Source organism: Sturnus vulgaris, chromosome Z, assembly GCF_052056855.1.
Source record: "Sturnus vulgaris isolate bStuVul1 chromosome Z, bStuVul1.hap1, whole genome shotgun sequence".
NCBI classification, from domain to species: Eukaryota; Metazoa; Chordata; class Aves; order Passeriformes; family Sturnidae; genus Sturnus; species Sturnus vulgaris.
Window position 1 is genome coordinate 8141974 of NC_142283.1, and position 23253 is coordinate 8165226.

General features: G+C 40.5%; 1 protein-coding gene across 3 annotated transcripts in view; it reads left to right on the plus strand.

Annotated features, from left to right (window-relative positions):
- PLPPR1 (phospholipid phosphatase related 1) overlaps positions 1-23253 on the plus strand; it is a 122697-nt gene that overhangs the window by 22199 nt on the left and 77245 nt on the right. The window lies entirely within an intron of this gene.

Below are 23253 nucleotides of genomic sequence, written 5' to 3' on the forward strand. Positions count from 1 at the left end.
TGCTGAAGGAGCAGAGGTGTGAGGGGGAAAAGGTGAGGGGCGGGAGGGGAAGAGCACAAAACAGCCCCGGGGCCGATCTCGTGGCAGTCCAGGACAGTTTTCCTGATGTGTATTTCAGCCTGGAGGAAGAGCCCGGGACCAGAGCAGAGAGAAGCCAGCACGTCCTGATCACTTCCAGCCCCTCTGAGGGGTGTGTGGGGAGGGAGTTGTTAACCCACCACAAAACTCTGCCAGGGAAGCACCTTTCACATTCTGAATAAACATCTCTTTCATTCTTAGGGGCTCTATTTGGATACAGCAAAAGTCTGATTTCACATTTTGTTTAGCACTAGGAAACCATTGTCTCAACCAAGCAAAAAAACTGTTGAATTGCTGTGCAGGATCTGGCTTTCTCCTCAGCTCTGTGAGGAAAATCACTCATCTCAGGCTTGTCTGTGCTGATTTATATGAAACTCTTCAAAATTGCTGGAGGGTTCTGTGAATGCTGGGACTACAGAGGGAAAATAGGGTCCCTTCTCCCAAACAGTTCTTGATCACAGGTGGCAGATCCCAGATTACTTTGGTGATGCAGCCTTGCTCAGGCTGGCCCTGTTGACCAGGTGTATCACTCTCAGGGAAATCTATCTATCTATCTATCTATCTATCTATCTATCTATCTATCTATCTATCTATCTATCTATCTATCTGTCTATCTGTCTGTCTGTCTGTCTGTCTGTCTATCTATCTATCCATCTATGTATCTGCCTTCCTGCCTTCCTCACTCCCTTCTTCCCTTCCTCTTTGCCTCCTTCACCTCCCTCCCTCCCTCCCTCCCAACCAGAAGAGACTTTGAATACATATTTTACCTTTTTATGACACAAAGCCACAAAGCAAGCCCTGACTTTTTTAAAGACATACTGGCTCAGAGCAATTGGTACATTTCTTTCCCCCTGCACCTGCCGCTGCTGTGCTCCTAGCTGTGCAGGCGAGCTGCTGCGATGGTGCTGCGGGAGGCTGTGAACAGATCCTGACTCGGGCAGTGATGCATGCCTAAATGCAGGCTCTGCCGCATTCACCCTGCAGCTGTGCTGCACTCTGTCCTTCTGCAATGTCGATTACAGTGTTTCCAGGCTTGCAGGTGGATGTAGCAGCAGTCTGAGACCCAGGAGAGAGGTGGGGGTTTTCTGCCAGGCGCCTGATTGTGCCGTCACCTCCAGGCCTGCTGTCATACTCTTGTTTGTAACCCTTTGAGATACCAAGCTTCAGCTTCCACACGTGCACACAAATCTGCTAACAACCTCCATCAATAGTGTAAGTTTCCAGAAAAAGTACGAAATTGCTTGACAGCTGATGACAATAATATGGTATTTCAGTCAGAGAGTTCAAGTGGTGCTGCTAAACATCACTGAGCAAAGCCCCTTCAAACACGGTGATCATGGAAATGTCACTGAAAGACAAAAAGGGGCACAACTACTGTAAATTGCAGTGATGATGTAAAACAGTAGGACATTGCTGTCTTCTTAAGCTATTGAAAGATAACTTATTCTGGTCCCAGTCGTAGCTCAGGTCTCTGATCCCTTTCATCTCATTACTCTGCTGAGCAAACAGTAAAGCAATTTCAAGTTTCAAAACTGATGCCCTGCTGTCAGACTGGGGTGATGCCTTCTAAGATATAAAGTGGAGCATGCTTTAAGTGGGTCACTTTTTATTTCCGGACTTTGCTTGCCTTCAAATGCCAAGTTGGGCACCTGTCCCTACCCCTCTGTTGTTAAAAGAAAGCTTAGTTGCTTGTGGACAACCTTTTACAGTTGTTTGAGAATCAATCAGAGAAGGATGCCAAACGGGTGTTTAGTTGGAGATCATCACAACACATTAAAACATCTCTTTCGTATTCATATTTCAGTCGTTTCAACAATGCTATAGAGGAAATGAGAGTTTCCATGAAATTACTATAAGATGTCTTCTAAAACTGGCATGATTGATAAGTGACAATAGGAGATATAGTTACAATCAGCTGCTATTACAGTTAAAAATTCACTCGTGTAGTGGATTTTTGTTCTTGGGTTTTTTTCCAAATGGAAAGGAATAATGTATAAGGCCAGGTTAGGAATAAATGTTACAGTGTTTTCAGGGTGGTAAAGGACTGGTTTTATTTTGATCATTAATAGATATTCATCATGTTCTTCATTACAATATTACAATATCCTTTCTCTTGCTAGCTTTATTGCAATGCAAAGGAGCCATTTCTGGCTTTGAGGAAGTTAAAAGTGCATAAACATTGTGTATAAAGCAAAGTACTCCTCATTGCATTCTGGCATTAGTAGAAAAAAAAAGCCTTCACAATACTTTCAATCCTCCATAAAAACACATTACACGGTTTAAAATCGGTCTGTCCTTGCAAAGAAAACATTTTTAAAATCTGTGTTACCTTTAATAATTTCTTTTTTTCTTTCAGTGGACTTTACTGGAGATTGTTCTAAACTGAACCAAACAGATTCTTAACCTTCAGTATATGTACTAAGAAATCCAGGTTTAATTCCAGTTATTTGTATAAGCTTTCATTGATTTTAGTAGGTGTTTTGAAGTGATCTTGCTGTGGCTAGATGTAGAGAGTTGCCTGGTATTAAGCTGCCTGTAAAAAGCCCAGTACCAGACCTATCAGTCTAAAAAAAAATGTCAGAACAGTGCCTGACTGTTACTGGTTCAGCTTTGAGTTCAGATTCCATCAAAGGTAAAGGAAATGTCCCTTTATCTTCTGTGTTTTAGTCTGGTGGAATCTTGACTTTTTGCCTTGCCTTAAAACAGGAGTGTTTTCATCTTGTTCAGGTTTGTGACATAAAGAATTCACTAAGGGGGACAACCTTCTGAACTTAATTAGAGGAGAATCTCTTACAGGATCCACAGCTAGGTGTTCTAGCTCTTCAGACAGCTAGGCCTCTTTTGTGCATCTTCCTGGTTTTCTTATGAAAAAAATCACCTTACTGTCTATCATTGAAGAGATGCAGAGCAAGTAGCATAAGGTGGCACTTGTGGTTTAAATATTCTTTCAGACAAATAACTAGATTAGCCAAGATAGAATGCAATTTTCAGCTGACAGTGGCCTGATGCTCTTGTTTGGAGTTTCTGTAATATGAATTAACAGTTCTGGTCTTCTTTGTTTGTGTCTGTACTGAGTTTGAGATTTCCTTTTGTCCCCAAGCTGGCCATGTAATTTTCAGGAATGCTTATGTTGCTATATTTCCACAATCAGTAAAAAAGTCCTTGAGTACCAGTAGGAACTAAGGAAAATGCTTTGTGGACCACTCTGATGGAGAAATGCCTTGTGATCAAGAGGAGGGAGGGTTAATGGTACTGGTCTGAAATAGAGGTTTCCATCTTCCCTTTGGAAATGAAACAACTGGAAAACAGAATACCTCTGCTTGCTCCCTCTCAGGACAGGCCTTGGACAAGAAACCTCAAGGTCTGCTAAAGAATTAATCATTCATACGTGTGAGATTTGTCTTCACCTCTGCCACAGAAAATCCCAAAAGAGGATTTTGTGTAGCTGTGTATGGTTTATTTAGTCTTTTCAAGTTTCACTTTAACAAGAGAAAAAAATTCATAAGGTTATGTCACCTTCATGTGAGAATCTTATCCCACTGGTTTGGTTGGAAGGATATCTTAAAACAATATCCATGGGTACGTTGTAAATTCTTTATGTTTCATTTGAATCTTGTGAATGGTATTTCCATGGGAATCACCTAACAGTTGGGCAGAATATGAGGGAGTGGATATATGGTGTCATGGAAGGAGGAAACAGTGCAGCAGAAAATCTCCTAAGAGAAAGCAAAAAAATTTTGCATTTTTAAAATGGCAAATTTGACTTCATATTCTCTGTGGACTTTTCTGGGCAAGCAAGTGCTGCCAACAATAGCATCTGCTGCAGGACTGAGGATCTGGCCTTGTGGCCAGGAGCTGAATCCTTCCCTTTTATAGTGTGTGGATTAGGTGCCTGATGCTTCCCATTTTTTTTTTTTTAATTAATAAGGTAGGATGTTGGTTAATGAGAAAGCTTCTTTTAGACCAGAATAAAGTAGTTTAGACAATGCCAGAAGTGAAGCATATTTCCAAAGCAAAAACACAGCAGAAGATAGAGATCTGGTAAGTGTAAATTCTTTTTAAGCTGCACAGATGGCCCAGCCTCACAGCAGCAGGAGGATGGGAACAGCCCTGTGTTTCCTTACAGTGCAAACAATGAAGACAGCCTTCTTCAGTCCTTAGACCAGGCTCAGGAGCAGACCTGGAGGGGAACCCACTGCAAGCTGGGAAGTGTAAGGAGTGCAGAGAGTGCCATGTTGCCATATTACACTTGCACAATGCAAGTGTAATAAGAAGCTTTTCTATTTACCATCTTGGTTAATGAATGCAACACAACGAGGAATTGCAATTCAACAAATTTCCAGTAACATGCAAGGCAGAAATAGTAAGCAAATCTGTAAGACTTCTGATTTGTCTGTGATTTAGCCGTTGTCTGAGAAAGTTAGTGTGCTGTACACTGTAGTCTCTTCATAATGAATATAATGTGGGCACTGTGCCAGGATGTAATTATTCAATACAGTGAAGCAAAATCCTGTCTATTTATCCTGTTTGTGCATCGAAACTCATCCTTAATTTTATTTTGCCACATGCCAAATGAAATTTAATGTGTTGTTATTTGAATATAATACTACAGTTTGTGGTATTAAATTGTACAAAATCATTTGTGTATGAAAAACATATTGCAGACAGTCTTTGAAATTCCTGAATGAAAAAAAAGAAAACTGGGAGTTTTCTTATTACTAATGAGGTTGCATAGACAGAAAAACACCTTAAATTTCACACTAGTGAACTACCAGGTGAATTAATAGTGCCATGATCTGGAACAGGACAGGGTGGAATATACTGGTTAGAAATCACCAGTTTCACTCTGTCAGTACAACAGCTTAAGGGCAACATGATTTGGTTTGCTTTTATCTAGACTAGGGGTTTACATTCTTTACCAATTACAGCATTGCTGCTGTACTGTACTTCTGTACTTCAACTGAGCAATGCTGAAAGTTGCTGGCTTTTGAAAGCAAACCTGATCATGCACAGAGCATGGTCTGTGTGCATTTTGTGAGAAGCTGCATTCTCTAGCTTCTGTACTGCAATTATGGGTCACAGTTAATCTGAATTCTTTTGTCTGACTGCAAAGTAAGGGTTAGTGTTAGTACACAGTGTCCATATCTGCTGGATGCTTTGCAAAGATTTGTTTTCCTTTATTTGATGGAGAATACAGAAATAAAACTTTCATGGAGCATGAAGGAACTGAGTTTTGTTCAAATACATGGGAAAGCGTTTGTGAGAAAGTTAAACCCAAATGATTTAAGCAAATGAATTAATATTATTCTGTGTCACTTTTGGCAGTACCTTTCTCAATAAATGGTTTCTACAAAATTTCCCATCTGGCCATTACCTGCTTAGATTTGAGTATTTACATGAATTTAGGAATAGAGTGACATTAGTGTTTCAGTCCTGTCATGGACAGTCACTTGCCTTTAGTTTAGTAGTTTGGACTACTAAAGGGAGCAAGAAGGGTTCTGGTCATGTAACTGAGGAAAAACGTGCAGAAAATTGTACTGTTCCATGAGCTCGACAAATTCCTGACCTGAGTAGAGAGACAGACTTAACTTGGACCAGAGAAAGAGGGAGTATCTATGTAGGGTGGGATTTTCTTTTGAGTTGGTTGTATTTTTGAAGGTGCGTGTGGGTTTTTCCCCCAGAAACTAAACTTGACAGAGTCTTCCTGGCACATTGGAAGGGAGTCAGGGTATTTTAAAAAAGAAAAGGAACTAAAAATCTGACTGCTATTTAGAGGCTTGAGCAATAGGGAATTTAAGCTGTATCTCCATGGGGTTTTTTTTTGATACAGTATGAATTTTTTCCAGCTTGAGTGAGAGTTTCTCATCATGCTGTCACAACTTACCCTTTTAGCTTTGGCACTTGTCTCCAGTGTGTCAGACGATAGGAGTAAGTGGGGATGCAAAGGACTTGCTTTCTCTGCTGTTTTTTTTTCAGCAGTGTAACCCTAGTAATGAGTCACAAGAAGTGTTGTGCTGCAGTGATGTTGTTGACCACCCTGAAATTTTCTATCAACACAGTTTGGGAAGAGAATAATTTTGCAATTCTCTAAGAGATCTGTAGTGAAGCAAATCAGTTTGATAGGTTTTAGTTTGCCAAAAACCCACACAACCACTTGCTTGTATCTCACTCAGCTTTATGTGAGAAGGACAACAGTATAGTAGCTAGATCACAGAATTATTTGGACACGTCTCTTCGGAATTACAAATGCTGAATTACAAAAAATGAAATGCCAGAAGCAGAGAGATGAAGGGACTTGCCAGAAGTCAGCAGAGAGCCAGGAGCAGGAACAGCCACTGTCTGTCCAGGGTCCCAGTCAGGTGTCTCAAATGCTGGGGAAGGGAAGGGCATTTAGAAGAAGTGCCTAGCACTGATTTTGAAAGCGCTGACATCCACTATCTGAGGTGAAAGTCTTTTGATGTATTTTCTTTCTTAGCAGTGGCAGGCAACCCTCACAGTGAGGATTCGAGGCAGGCAGGAACTCTCAGAGGTTGCTGTTGCTGGATGAGCAGCATAAACAGGTGTAAGCCTAGAGATACTTGGTTATGTTGTTCTCTAGCTGGGTTGGTTTTTTTATTTTAATGTGTTGCAGAAAATGTGCCAGTTTCCATGGAATGCTCTACAATCAGACAACAGAGTATAGTAACAAGAGGGAGTGATAAATAAATATGTTCATGGGCTTCTTTGTGAAGTGTCAAACATGTTGAGCTGGTGGGTTATTCATTTTCCTTTGTCAAATGCGGAGCTGTTTTTCTAAATAGCCACTTCATTGTAGTGCAAGGGAGCATGCAAATCTGAATACTGTGACATCTAGAAAATTCCAATGGCTTTTCTTTCATGTGTGAAGAAGACATCTCACCTCTCAGGAGGAGAGGATGCTATCTCCCTGCTTGTAGGAACAAAAGTGTTTTTCTATGGAATTGTTGAAATTTTTTTTTAAATCGTGATCTACCTTGGCACCAGTTAATCTTATATCATTATATGTTTTATAGTTGGTCACTTCTATCTATGGATCAAGGGAGAAAAATGTCTGTTAGTAAAAGTATGAATCCAAACTTCTGGACCCGCAAATGGGCTATTTTAAGAAAGTAATATATTGAAAAGTTACACAATTTCTAATGCACAATTAAAATACAAGTTTACTGGCTTGGCAGGATACAGTAAATAGTTTTGGCAGTTCTGTTTCCAGATCTAATGTATGAATATTAGAGAATCATAGCCATTTTACCTCTGTTATGCTGTGGAGAGGGGAGGGGAATCCTTATTTGAGATAAGGGAGTCTTCTAGTACAGAAAGAATAGGAAATCATAATATGGAACAATTCTATGACACATTGTACGCAAATACATTATTGTGGCGGTTTCAGTTAGAAATTGAGTGGAAACAACAATTTCATGTAATTGTTTCGGTTCATCAATTTGAGATTTCCCAGCCAATGCACCAATTGATGTAGTGGGTCTAGTGCTGGCCAAATCACCAGTGCACCCACTAGAATTATTTACTCGTTTCCTGCTGTGAGATAGGGTTAGGAGGGAAGGCAAAGCAGGCTCAGATTTTGAAGGGTATAAAGAAGAACTTTATTAACAGAAACTAAAAGAAAAAATAAGAATCAGAATGAAACTTTCAGAACCCTTCCCCTCCCCCCTACATTCTCTTTTCTTTCACACTGACAACATATAGAAACAAATCAGTCAGTTTACTTTCTCTAAAATAATCTTTCTCCAGTTTACTTGGGAGAGGAGACTTTCTCTTCAGTCTATGGAGACTTCTCCACAAGAAAACTGTTCTCTCGTGGCTTCAATTTCCACAAATAGCATCCACCCAGGAAATCTCCAGTCATGAAGTCCCTCCCATCTTTTCAGCCTTCCCACAGCTGAATTTATGGGCCATGCCAACTTATGGGGGCACACTTTAAGGAAAGAATCAGCACTTCAAGTAAGGGCTTTCCTAATATTTGAAAACAGAGGTCTTTCTTCTTCCCTGGGGGCAAGGGATCTACATCACTCTTCTCTCTCTCTGTTCAAACTTCTCCTGGGATTGCAGCTCTTTCAGCATCTGCTTACTTCAACACGAATGTCTTTGTTCATTTCTACAATGTAAACGCTTCATCCACCCCATAGGCATTCCACGAGTTAGAGGGGGGAAAAAAAGAATCCAATTTATTAGTTGTATCTTCTCCATAGCTTACAGGAGAATTTCAGTACAAGGTATCTTCTCATCCTTCTCCCATCTTGGACTTAACTCTTTCTTCTTGTCTGACGTTGATGTCTCCAAGCTGGTTCTGTACCAGACTGTTACCTGTACTCAGACCAGAAGGGAAAGAGAGCTTCCCAGGCTTTGTTTGTTCTAAAATGCATGTTCACAGAGGTGTGTTCAGCCTTCTCATTGGCTTAACAGGTTGGCAGTTCTAAAAATTAATCACTGATTGGTTTTTGTCAGACATAGAGGAAGCTCTCAGCAGCTTAAGAAAACCAAATCATTGGTGTCTTCTTCCTCCCTCACTAAATGTCATATGTGCAAACCCAGCACAAGTATGAAAGAACTTCCTTGAATAATTCAAAAGTCAATACAGGTAGAGCAAATATACACAGATATTTCAGACTGAGGGATCTTAGTTGGAATTATTAATATATAAAGCAAAATAGTAACTCATAATATATTCAAGCCCTTACATTTTCAATTCAGCTTAAAATTTTGAAAATGTCAGTCTTTCTAATCTCTCCAAAGGATATGAAAATCCTGCAGCCAATCACAGAATTAGTCGCAAAATTTTAGTGTACTCTTTTTCCTATGAGACCCCATATTTTGTGTTCTAAAACTGTTTATTACAGCATTTCCATGCTTACTTCTGGGTTTCTTGAAATGTTGGCGAGAAGGGTTTGTGGGAGGCTCCACAGATCTGTCTGGAAGAACTTTCTCTGAGACTTCACTGGATGGTGGTGATACCTTGGCCAGGTATAATCTCATCAGTTAACAGATATTTTCTACAAAGAAAGAACATTGTTGTACTGAGTATAGTCCTGTTTTGATAACAATTTGCCAGCTGATTTCAACAGACTCAGGAAATGCCTCTTGTGTAATGATCTGTACAATCAATGGCATCCTTTTCAAAATGTGAACATCTGTTTCAGACATGATAAAAACTTTTTTTCCCCAATTCTAATAGAAAAGAATGGGTTTGTTTTTCAGAAATTCCACTTGGAAACAATGACATGATTTTTCAAAATGAAGTGGCTTTTAAAAGGGCAGCAAGTTGGTGTATTCAGAAGTTGTTACCAGGCATGTGAATGTAATTATAAAGCTGCTCTGATTTTTTCAGGCAACATTAATAAAGATTGTTGGGCTCCAGTGCATCTAATTACTGTGTCCAGTGATTCTGAAGATGGTGAGCTGACTCCAAACATAGCTGCCAGAAGTCAGAATTTCTTTTTGCCTTTTCCACTTTTTAATTCTTTTACATTACCAATATAAACTTGCTCATTTTGCCTTCTGTGTCCTAATTAGGAGGGGAGGGCAGTGGGCACTGTGTGGCTATAAATGAAGGCAGTTATTTAAAAGAATTGTAATTTTGGTTGTCATTTGGGTGCCTAACAACCACATCTGAAGATGAGTTTTAGAAATTACAGGCAGTGACTTAGGATCATAAGTTAATTGTTGAGGTGAAAAATCTTTCATCTTCATTTTTCTAATGCAATAGATACGTATTTATTTTTTACTAACACCTGCTTAGTTAAAACCAGCAGAAAAAAGTTGGTGATAAGAAGGCACAGGAGGGAATGGCATTCATTTTTACAGGAATGTGTACCAAAAATATCAGTGTGCTTGAAATCTTTGTAATTTCTCCTGAAATAAGCACAAATTTGGAAGGGCATTCAGTCTGTTTTGATTTTTGGTGGCAGGTTTTTTTCCTCCACTCACTGTATTATATTTTTTCTACTGTTATCTTTTCACCTTACTAGAGAGCTGCAATTTAAGGGAAAAAAAGCACCACAAAGGTGGAAACAATAAAAAGTTGACAAGTGAAAGACAAATTTTTCAAGATTGCTTGGTAAAAATTGCCCAATATGTAAACCTTTTATTTTTTTCACACCAAAAAAAATAAAAGTCAGGCTTTCAAATTACAGGTGAAAATTTGAAGGAAATTTCATAAAAGCCTGTTCTAAATTCTTTCTGTCATGCATTTTTCTTTGTTTGGAAAACTTATCAACCTTTATACTTCTGTAACACAAACAGATACATTCAGTCAGCTCTGCACTCCTCCTCAAACCTTTCTAGGCCAGAGCATTCATTAGGTTTGTTCCCCCTCTCTCACTTACTTTGCATCTTTTCCCAGTAAGACCTTTGCAGATTGTGGCAATTTAACAAAGTGCTATGCCTGCAGCTCTGAAAGCATTTTAAAGCTCCCACTTCTGAAATACGCACACCTTAATTTGCTGGATTCTGAAACTGCATTTTCGACTATGTCAGCAAATAACAGAAAAGGTGAATACGTTTAGAAATAGGCTTCTTTTATTGTCTAATTTCCATGGTATTATAGTGGTGGACACTGGGCTGGGATGTGGGAAGCTTTCTTCCTATTTCCCATGCTGCTCATCTCTTAATGGATACTGCTGTTCAAAAATTAGGAATTGTATTTATTACTACTGTGATTTCATTTTTTTCAAGAGTCTGTAAGTCTGTAAATATTGGAGAGACACGTTTCCCATAAAGCACTTCATCTGCTCAAGTACTTCTTTTTTTTTCTTCCCCCCCTGCCCCCCCTTTTATTTTTAAAGTTATGAAGTGGCTTTTTCTTCATGGTGGTGTTTGCCAAGTTTCTAATCATATGATAAGGCAGAACAATTTTGTGGATTGACTCTCCTGGATATATAAGTTACTTCTGCTTTAGGTTTTGACTTGCTTTGGGGATTTTTTTTTCCATTTTAGAAACAAGATTTTGTGGGCTGGTTTTCTCATTTGCTTAATAAATTGTATACTTTTGAAAAGTAAAATCTTAATGCTGACTTGAAAAGGTCTTGGGTTAGATTTTAATCAAGTTTTTTGGTTGTTTTCTTTTTTCATTTTGGTGTGGTTTTGCTGGTTTGGTAGGACTTTTTTTACTTTTGTTGTAGTTGCTTATAAAACACCACATCCCATTCCTTCAGTGCATTGGTGTAAACACATAATAATAAGTGCAAATGCCAACTCACTCATTTGACAACTGTGAAATGAAGGTCTAAATTACATCTACAGGACAGAGGCTACATAGGGAGTTCACAAAGAAAGATTAAAGAGTGCTTTTGTCTTTAGTGAACAATGTGATGGATGAAAAAAAGGTGATACTATGAATTGAGGGCAAACTTTATACTTGGCAGGATTGTTAGACTTTGTGTACCTAGAGTGTGAGGAGCCCTTGGGAATGCAGCGTCTGCATTTTATGTGAGTTCACAGGCTTTCTGCTTTCTTCAGGCAAATATATTTGCACTGTGTGAGTGTTTTAGGTGCAGAAATCATTACTATGGACAGACTGGAGTTTGAAAAATTATTATGTGGTAATGAAAAGAAAGCAGTAGGAAAAAAACACATTGCTGATGACTGGCAAATGAACAGGCTTAGAAAATGGCACTACAACAGAATCCTCGATTAGTGTCCTTTAATTCATGATTGTGATAGCAAATACTTTATAGAAAGCACCCTGACTTTTTATAGTCAGGATTTGTGTTGCTTGAAGGACTCTTTGATTCCGAAGTTGTGCAGAGGGATATGGAGGAAAAGAGAGCAGAAGTAACAAACGTTGAAATTATCCAAAGAGTTATATAGAAGCTTGTACGTATTTAGCAGTTCTTAAAAACGAAACAAGCCTTGTGAGTCTGTCAACAGTTTCATCTCATTCCCATTACCTAGGAGTATCTGATGCTACAGATGAGACTTTGTACTGTTTTTTGAAGTCTGCTATGAAACACACCTTAATGTTCTAGTTCCTTTCTTCCTAATTTTTTTTGCTCTTTCAGATATTCCAGAGGTGGAGCAAATATTACTAACATAAAGTAAGTTTCTCAGTGAACTGAAATTGGTTTGCTACCTTAAATAGTGTTACCACTTTATTCTTGCTAAAACAGTCTTCATCTTTGGCAAATCATCGAAGAAAGATACTGTGCCTCTCTGAGACCAAATCAGATAAGTTGCAAGTTCACTGAGTGGGAAGAATTCATCTTTTTTGCATGTAAATATTTCTCTTTTGAGCAATTAATGATATTGATATAGAAAATCTGATGAGTAGGTTATAAGGGTAGTTTCTAGTTTCACTTCCTGAACGTTTTGCAGTTTTCTCTTTAAAAAAGACTTCAAAGTTCTACTTTAAAGATTATCCTTTGATTTCAAGTCTAATCTGGCCTAAAGTCCTGAATTGAAGGTTCTTATCTTGAAGGAGGCTGTATTTTGTACTGAGGATCAGAGCTGAAGCTCTTGCAGGTTCTCCTGATGTGTCCTCAGTGCCTGTCTGTTCATACCATGTGGCCCTGCATTTAGTTCATGCTACCTTGGTTAAATGAACCACTGGGATTGATTTACAGAGTGGCTTCGGGAAACAGGAATCATATGTTTGCTTTAAATAGGTTTTCTTTAAAGGTTAGTACATTTTGATTTTTAAAATACTGTGCTTGGGGGTGTATTTACAGGCAAGTCCATATTTTGTTTCTTCTTCTGGGGCAGGGGCTTTGTGTTAGTGCATGCACAAAACCCACAGGACTCATTCTTTAAAAGGTGTTCAGTTCCCTCTTGCTGATAGTATAGATCATAGCAGGTGTTAAAATGGTTGTTACCAGCTGCAGAGTAATGAGAATCTGAGTTCCTTGTGATGTGGAATAATTTATATTCACCACCACTGTGAATGTGCCCTCAAGGTGACAGATTCATGACTTCATGCATTAGAAACCTGCATAGTGCCAAAACAGGGATATGTTTAAGAGAATAGCTATTCTTATGAGAAATGCATTTTTATGCCTTTTATCTTGCTGCAAACCCTTAAGCTGGAAAAGGATGTGAAGCTTGACTGTTACTGTTTCTGAGAGTAATTTGGTTTTGTGTGTAGAATTAGGCCCTAATATATTGTTCAGTTTTGAGTCCTAAGCAAAGGACTAGTATAGATATGCAATCAAGTACATGGGCTGCATTTCCTGCCATTTTGTCATCAGAAACAGGCAGCAACTGTTTTAAAGAGTACCTGGTTTCCAGTGTTGGAGGGCTTTATCTGAAATGGGAGCCTAACAGTCATATTGGTTTCCTTCATCCACAAGCGTGAAACTACTAACTGAGGATGTGAAAAATGAGGGAAATTACCTTATTGTCCCCATCTCTGGAGGAGTGATTTGTGCTTTGTCTCATCAATAACCATGTCTACAAGACAGGGATGGCAGTCACCTGAGGTCATACCTCTGTCAAAGAGTGTGGGTGAGCAAAGGGCACTGGGCTTTTGTTGTTTCTTTGTTTACATTCAAAATCTAGGGGCTGCCTTGATGTGGGGCAGACTGGGGTACCTTGCTTGTTCAGTCTGAATAAAATAAGGAAAGATGAAAGATGGAGGATTGAAAGAGGAGGAACAGAGTAGAGGGAGGAGAAGCTAGAACAGAGGATGGAAGTCTGTTTTCAAGTGATACAGGAGTAATGTTCCTAGGAATAAATACCAGATCTTTATATTAATGCAAAGAGTATTTAGAAAGACCAGAATTTATGGCCTATTTGGAGTTTTTGTTTTGGCTTTGTTTGTTTTTGATAAAGCATTTCACTTGCAGTAGCAAATCAAATTCTCCAAGGAGAACTGTACGAGGAATAGAACAAGCAGAGAATTAAAACCTGGTCCCAGAGGTATAAAACCTCGATTTCACTCATCACAGAAGAGCAAGGGGGAATACGCTATGCCTGGGGAAGGGTAAGCTGTTTTCTGTGTTTGCCATGATATACAACAACTGAAAGAAGGAGCCTTTTTGACTTTTGAAGCAAGGCAAGAGGTTTACCAATACCAGCCAGAAGAACTTCTCAATTGGTAAAAACTACCCTTGCAAAACAACTTATCCTTTTAGAAAATGATTCTGGGGTGTATTTATTTGAGGATTTTTTTTGCAGTCCTCCCTCTGCTTCCTAGAATGGAACTCTTAAGGGGTCATAAAATATTGTCTTGGTCTGAAAAGACAGGTACCTGCTGAGGAAGGCAGGAGCCTCTCATGAAATGGAAAATGTAAACCCCCCTCCCTCTGAATTACTATAATTTTGAAGTTAAGGGGCTCTTAGGCAAAGATATGGGAATATGAATAAGAGTTCATTAATGAAAATTAAAATAAAAATACAGTAATACAACAAAACACTGGCAGAGTCAGAAATACAACCTGACACCCTATCAGTCAGGGTGTTGGTAGCAGTCCCATTAAGTGGTGGCTGCAGTCCTCCTGGAGTGACAGATGTGGTTCAGGTGAAGCAGTGATCCTGTAGAAGGGTGCAGTTTTCCTCCAAAGGTCCAGTGATGATGTAGAAGGGTCTGGTTTTCCTCTGGAATCCAGTGAAAAAAGGCTGCTCTGATGTTCCAAATCTCAGATTTTATTTAGGTGGGAAATGCTTGGCTCCTCTCCCTGGGTGGAGCTTCTCCCAAGGGGATGATGTGATTTTATCAGTGAGACTCAATGGCCCATTAACAGCCGATGTCTCCCTGGAGGAAGGATGGGGTGTGGAAAAGATAATGAACACTGCCCCAGCTGGTTTTTAACAGATGGTGATAGAATACATACTCTTGGTTACATCCTGTATTGGAACCTAAGACAAATATTAATGCTAAATATAGACAGGGCGGACATTCACCAACCCATATAAAGGTTTACTGAGCCTGTGCTTGGTTTTGAGAACCTGTGAAGTCCTGAATATTTAAACTGAAAGAGATAAGGAGAAATTTGGAAAAATTGCTGTTTTACATCATCAGAATCTGCTGATATCCACAGGCAAGAACATTAAACTCTCAAAAGGAAAGTGTGAGAAAAAGGAGAAGATAAAAAACTGTGCTTATATGTTTAATTTTGTATTTTGAAATGGTTAGTCTTTCAAGGTTTTTTGTTGTGTTGTTTAAGGGATTTCTAGCTTATTAAGAAGGGTTTTACCCATTGCTAATTTAAAAGTGTTCATACTGAAAATCAAATTAACTCTTTCAAAAACAACAGCTTCCAGAAGTTTGAGTTCTTTTTACTTCTGACTTCTTTCTTCTCTTTCTTTCTCTGTAGAAACAAAACATGCACTCCGTCACCTCAGGATAGTGAAAAAGGTTTTGAAATTCCAAACAGCTTTTTCTTAGAAAGTTCTGGTTTTGAAAAGAATGCCTTTGCAAAGTTAAATTCTTCTGAGCTTTAATGGCTCTATGTAATTGCAGCATGTTCTCTGCTATTTTATATTATCTAATTTTAGGTGAAGTGTCTTCATGGCCCTTGGGAGGACATTTCACAGTCTCAGTGCAAGCCTACACTTACACATACTCTGTACTTGCACCTAAAAAGACCAAAAAAAATAAAGTGAGCAAAGAAAAAGTAGCTGCTGCAATTTTAAGATTGACAGCTAGTTGGTTGCTGTCACCTTTTTTTTTTTTTCACTGCCAGTGTAGGTGGCAACTAGCTGAACAGCAGCATTTAGCACGTTGCCTCCAAGATCAGAGATCAGGGTCTTCAGCCTGAGAAGTCTCTGTGGCATAGGCCAGTGAAGGCTGTGATAGTGACACAGTCATTTATTTCTGTGTGCTTTTTTGCTTTTTCTTTCTTTCAATTTATAGCATAGCCCTTTATAAATTATATTAAGCTTATCCAAACTGAAGGTGAAACAAAGGCATCTGTTCCCTGAAATTTGTACTGATTTAAAGTAATTTTCTCTTCATACCATGGATTTGTTGGTCTATGTATGAATAAAGGCTACTTTTATAAGATTGTCTGGGTAAGGGACTTACTTTCCACCTGTTGTTCTACTGCAGGATCATAATAGCAAGTGGACTGACATTCCCACCTCTTCCCAAATAAGCTTCTCCTTCCCCTTCACCTTTGTGAGCATCATCCTGGAGGACAGCAGGTTTTGTTAGTCAGACTGTCTTGATAGATGTGAATGAGAGAGTGAAGGCATTTGGTGTTTGTACATGGATAAACAGTAACAATCATGTTTCACTCTAGCGGTTTTAAATCAGGCAGCCTCTTCTCGTCAGCCCGTATCTTGCCGTGTCTCAAAAGAAAATGTCATTTTTGAAATTGAAGTGAAAGTGGTGTTTAACATATATTCTTCTGTGCATGCACCATTTTTCTTTGAGTGTCAGGCTGGTAAAAAAAACCTGCTCACACAAAAGCATTTCTGTTGGCACTATTATGCCTTCAAAAACAGAAGAAAAAAGCCTTCCTGCATTGCATCCACTGAAGGATGGGCAGAGATCTGCTACCACCCAGAAGGAAATGTAAGCATTTCCATTCTTCTGGTCCCAAAGGACCATGTGTATAGCATCTTGTGTTGATGATAAGGTTGTACAAAATGGGTTTGTAGAGTTATATTTCATTATTATCTTAAAGCCTTTGTTCCCAGTGTCCGGTGGCCACATTATCTCTGTCTCATACAGACATTTTTGTTCAATTCATTTTGTTGAAGTTCCACTCACAGTGCTTTCATTGAAAAGCTTTGTGATAGGAAGGATATGCCTTCCAAAACCTAGAAAAACCCAGGAAGTTATCAATCGAGGAGTATTATCCTAAAAAGAATAGTTTTCAAGTAAATTTTGTAAACTGTTATTATCTCTGTCATGATTTTAGATCTGCATATAAATAGTTTGTAATTTCTTACTTAAGGATCCTTCAAAGTCCCATTTTAAAGTTGTTCTAATCCGTTTTCATGACTTAGGAGCAGAATCAGTAACAACATCAACCAAAGCAAAAGTTGGTGTGGAAAACGAAGTGGAAAGCAGAACACATTCAAATTGAAGACAAAATTAGTGAGGTGAAATCAAGTTAAAATATGATTGGAAACAATATAAGGTGCAAACTCTGTCACCCCAATTAGTGAAATATTCTATGATTAGTAACTCTGGAAGTTCTAACTTCAGAGAAGCTGGAAAGGAATAACCATTTCAGACTGATTATTTTTTTTATTATTATTAATCAGATAATGGTTGTTTCCTCTTGTCCTTCTGCAGCCTGTAGAGGATACAGGAAATATACCTTTGTTGAGGGTTTTGTTTTTTTTAAATAGAATTTTTTCCCGTAAGTTGCTAGGAAACTAGCTATTGGGTACTTACGGGTACTGAAGAAAAAATAGAAGTGGCTAAGGTTGAGAGAGGAGTGTAGCATCTGGCTGCGCCTCTTTCTCTGGGAGTTTCTCTCTGAGGGACGAGGGATGGAGATACCACAGGAATTGGGCAGGTAAAGGACGGGGCTGGGGGCACCTGCTCTCCCACTCTCTCTCTCTGGGCTTCGGAGGAGGACGGTCAAGCTGCTGCTTGGGGAAAGGAATTCGCTTCCACTGCAGGAACCCAGGCAGGAGCTGCCTTTGTTCTGCTGCTGGGCCCCGCACCCCCTGCCCTGCAGGGATGTCCCGCAGCTCCAGATACTGCCACGCAGATTCTGACACATCTCGTCCACCATCCCGGGATCTCTGTTCATTCCCGACAGCCCAGCTCGCTGTTTCTGTGAGTCCTGCTGGAGCAGCGGGGCCGGCCCCGCCGCAGGGCTGCTGAAGCAAAGCCTCTCTTTTCCATCCCTTCCCGTCTGGGCCCAGCCGCCATTACCGCCTGCTCCCCGAGCCCGCGCCACAGCGCCCCCTGCCGGCGCGCGGGGATCAGCGCACCTGCCCCGCCCACCGGGAGCCAGCGGCGCCCCCTGCCGGCGGTGACGGGAACTGCAGCAAGGGGAAAGTGCCCGCGGCCGAGAGGGCTGAGCTGGGCTCCTGTTCTGGTTGGTGTCAGTGACACCGCTGGTGCTGTCTGGGTGCCTTGCTGTACCCACCAGCAAAGAGCTGCTGTTCCTATCCCCGTGTCTTTGCCTGACAGCCCCTGAATTTCAAATTATAATAATTCAGAGGGACGGGGTTTACATTTTCCAGTCCAAGGGAGGCTCCTGCCTTCCCGAGCAGGCACCTATCTTTCAAACCAAGACAACCTTCTATGCAGAGCCAAGAGGTTATTTTCTAACCTGTGTCTTAAAATTTTAGTCAACACGCAGCAGCTGCCATTCTGGTAGAAATTTTGTGAGCAGTGCTAGTTACCTGCTTTTTTTCAAGTAATTTCCTTTCATTAATCAAGTAAAACTGTTACATACACTTGCCAATACCTGCCCCTTTCTTCTACATATTGGCCCTTCTGATGACCCTCTGAGTCCTTTGGGTAGTGGCCTCAGTCTATCAAAAAGAAGAGATTGTGGTTAGCCATCAGCACCTCAGTTCTGTAATTCTTCTTTGAATTTATTTTTCAAGCTGCTTGTTATCTTTGTAGAATCATGAGATGGCTTGAGTTGGAAGCGACCTTCCAAAGGCCCTCTAGTTCAACTCGCCTGCCATGGGCACAGATATCGTAGAGTAGATCAAGATGCTCAGAGCCCTGTCCAGCCTTACCTTGAATCTAAGTCCAGGGATGGGTCATCCACCACCTCTCTGAGCAATCTGTGGCAATGTTTCACCACTCTCATTGTAAAAGAACTTCTTTCTAATATCTGATGTAAATCCTTAATTTTAAAACCACTATCCCTTTACTTATGTCAACAGCATTACTAAAATGTTTGTATCTGTCTGCCTTGTACAAAGTCACAATCAGGTCTCCCTGGAGGCTACTCTTCTTCAGTCTGAACAACCCCAACTCTCTCAGCCTGTCTCCATAGGAGAGGTGCTCCAACCCTCTGAGCATCTTCATGGGCTCCTCTGGACTCACTGGGGCAGGTTCATGTCCTTGCTGTGCCAGGAGCCCAGGCTGGAGGCAGCTCTGCAGGTGGGGTCTCGCCAGAGTGGGGCAGAGGGGCAGAATCCCCTCCCTGCCCACAGGGCTCTGGATGCAGCCCAGGACACAACTGAGCTGCCAGCACACGTGTCTGTGTCATGTCCAGCCTCCTGTCCACCAACACCCCCAAGTCTTTTCTCCTCTGGGCTGCTCTCAGTCCATTCCATGGGACTGATCTGACCAAGGAGCAGCACTCTGTACTTGGCTTGTAGAACTTGATGAGATTCCCAAGGACCCATTTCCTGATCTTATCCAGGTCCCTCTGGATGGCATTCTGCCCTTCAGGCCTGTCAACCTCATCACTGATCTTGCTGTTACCTGCATTCATTGAATTACATTCAAGCTTGTGGATTTACTAAAAATTTGCCAAGATGACTTTAGATTTTGTTTTTGTTGTGCGTGATTTCACTCAGTTTAGTAGCAGAGCCCTTTCTCTGCAGTGGGCCATTGACTAAGGCATGTTTGTACCCTGTTGTTAATGAGTGTATTAAAATAGCATGGCTTAGGTGTGAATTGGTGCCCTGTTTCCGAGGTGGAGCCCTCTTGCATCTCTGGGACTCTGGCTGGCAGTTGTGAATGGGGTTTAGACCCATGTTTCCTTTGTAGTCTTGTAAGTCAGTGGGTGCTAGCATGGATCTTGCACTTCATTATATTTCATTTCACCTTTTCTACATTATTTTAAGTCTTATGCAAAGTTACTGAATTTTCAAAGTTATTGAATGTTTTCCTTATGGTGATATCTTGTGTTTTCAGATGTGTTCTTCACTACTGGCATCTTATCTTTTCTGTTTTAGTGGAACTTTTCTTGCAGTGCTCTGGTGATTAAGTCATGCCTTTCTTTTAAACCCTTTGTCTTCTGTTCCTTCTGGCACTTTCCCTGTCTGCTTCCCTCCACTCACTTAGATTCACGTTTTCCTCATGCAAATCCTAATAGTTTCGTTGCAACACTCCTCCTGAAAATGTTTTCTTCTGACAGGCCTCTGCTTACTTTTGATCCATGCAGAGGTTGTGTCCACGTCAGAAGAATCAGACTGATCCAAGCATTCAGATGAACTTTGTTAGATCCATTATTAGTCTGTGTGTTAACATAGAGCTCACTCAGGGTTTAGCTGCAAGACTTGGCTTCTGTCCCCAGTAAATGTGTGCAGCTGGTTCCTGCAGTGCCCTGAGTGCCCTTAATATGATTTGAGTTAGTGATATGGAAGAGGGCTGACTGACTGTTAGCAGTCACATGAATTTTTGAAAACAGCTTCTCGAACTTAATTTGTCTTCAGATTGTTTTGGGTTACCTGGACTGGCAGCAATCTGCTAGATTATTCCAGGGAAAACAACATTACTCAGAGAAATGCAAACTTATTTTGATCAATTTATTCCAGTCATACTTACCCTCAACAAGCAAACACATCAGTGGGGATTTAGAGGCCTTTATTTTAAAGCCTGTCTGACTTTTGGGGCACCTTCCTGTCAGTCATTGCTGTGACCTTAGGGAAGGTAGAAGAGAAGGTAATGCCAAAGACAGAAGTTGTGCACACCTTTGGTATCTGACTGGTTCAGACTGCACAAACTTCAGAAACTGAAGTTTTGTTCAGAGGAATGCATCCTGCAGGTACCACTTGTGTTGATTTTTAGAGAAGTTTTCACATAAGAATGCTGAGCTGAAATTGTCTAAGGTCTTTGAGTAGCCCTTCTAAAAAGGTTTTGTGTATTGAAAATGTTTTATTTTTGTCTCTTGCTTTCTAGATAGTACAGATTAGGACTTCCTGTGAGAATAATTCTGGACAGAGAGATACATAAATCAAATGGTCTTTTCCTGCCTGTTATAAAACCTTGCCTGATGATAAGGAACATGCTAGTTTAACAGTGGAGTGAATTTTATTCCTCTGGCAGCAATGTCTTGATAAAAAGAAAATGGGAAATCTCACCCAAGTGAAGTCACTGGCAGACATTGGCAGCATCCAGACTGTTCAGCCATTGGTGCAAAAATCATGGAACTGCTTCTGACTATGTCTATAAGTTTTCTGATTTTCTGTGAGTCCTGTTATGTCCACAAATCATCAGTGAGAGAAACTCAAAGATAACTTGAAAAAGCAGTGTCAGGTATTAGCTTGGGAGAGTGTATTTGCTGATGTCTTAAAATGGCTGTGGGGATGTTTGGTATGCTTAACTAGATCATACAATTGCTAAGGCTGGAAAACGTATCACAATTCCAAGTGTGCTGAAATATTTTCAAAATTTTCCATGCTAGGAATGTGTGATATATTGAATCTGATGCTTGTTACAACTTCTCTTTCTTAGATTTCATCCAGCTACGTGTTATCACCAGCACCCTAAATACTTCCATTTCTTTTTTAGAAGCTGCATGTGTTGTTCAGTGTTTTGGCGCTCAAATATCTCTTTGCCAACAGCCCTGAAATGAAAAGATCCTTTTGGAAGTAACTCTCATCAGGACAAAGCTGCAAAGAAATTTATGCTTTCCAAATACTTGGAAAGCACAATCATATGTTCCTCATCATCTGGGGAAGCTGACTGTGTTTAGCTGTCACGGTCATTTTTTTATGAGCAAGTGCCCCCCGTTGTGATAACTGCTGTATTGCTTATCAGGGGCCTCTTTAGTGCCAATCATTGTTAGTGTGCTTTACTCCAGGGGACCCAACTCGATACAGTGGATCTTCTCCTCCCCACTGTCATCCATCTCCCTGTCAATTTCCTGCTGGGTTTTTTCATTTGTGCCAGGATGTGCAAGGAGGTGGGATTTGGAGACCCTCCAGTTTTGTAAGTAGGAACAGGTAAAAATGTTCAGTTACTGCGTAGAGGGAGGGTGCTCTTTGTCCAATTCCTATTCATCAATACTGAGAGAGTGGTTGCACGCTCATTAATACCAGATCAGTGCACTGTGGATTGCCAAACAGTGGGAAATTTGTCTGGGTAAGGTGGTGGGTCTGTAATTGCTGAACACATTGAATGCACAGTCTGGCTTTTCTGTGGCTTTTTAGCAGCTGTAAGAGGACAGGCAGCACGTGGTTCAGAATGTAGCCTGCAAATGTAGTTAACCAGTGATCTTCCTTTTAACAGGTCTTAATTGAAGCCATTTTTAGTGCGTGAACAATGTATGGAGACACAGCTCTGGAACCTTTGGTCCAGAGACTGGGAGGCTCAGAGCTGAATTTTTCGTAAAACTGAGACATAGTCTCAGCTGTTGCTGAACTTGTTATTTATGGAAATGTTATCCCTGCCTTTGGTAACTGTACAGTTAGATCACTGATGCTTTGAAAAATCCAGGTTTGACGATTCTCATGGCAGCTGTGCTGTCTGCAGGGATCATTAATGCAGGAGGAGCAGAAGCATCTCCCAGTGGATGGACTTGTAGTGACAAGTGGAGGGCAACAATCAGGTCTGTGCTTGGACACTTCCAAATGATGAACAGCTGAGACCAGCTGGGGATTAACATTTCTCATGGGCCCCTCAGGTACCTGGTCTGCAGAGTTTGGGTCTTTTGTGGTGTTTCCTGTGGAGAAGTGGACACGGGCTAAAGCACTTTTTTGGTTTGGAGGAGTCAGGGTCAGTCTCTGCTCTGTTGGACAAGATGCCAGCTGTCACACATGTGTTGGTTGTTCCTTCTTCACTTAAAATGGGAAGCAGGTGCATAATAATGGCTTTTAAGCTGAGCTGTGTTATAGGACTGTTGCCTGGCTTTACAGATGGGATGATACAACACTTCATGATTCCACTGGAAGCTCTGAGAAGAAATGTGCAGTTCTTAACAATTCCATCATCTCAATCTCTCAGTATAGTTGGGTCCGAAATTTTATTTTAATTTTTACTTTGAGCAGACAGTTCTGCAAAGTTGGATGAAGAATAGAAAAGCCAGGAACATCTATAAGAGAGAGGTCAGAAAATAAGTATACATCCTCTTAGTGTTACGACAGTACCAGAGTGGAAGTTGAAGCTTGTTCATGCAGCTCCCTAAATAGTCACTTCCTTGGTTTTCATTGGTAAAGAAAGGCCACCTAGGGATGTGGGTTATACAGTGGTACCAACTCACAGAATATTGAATCTTGCAGGACTGTCCTGGATATTGCCCAAGAATTTGCAAACCTGGGCAGAAAAAACACAGCTACTGTCCTGTGAAGAAACCAGATGTGCTGGGGAATAGTGGTAAAGAGGATAAGAGACTT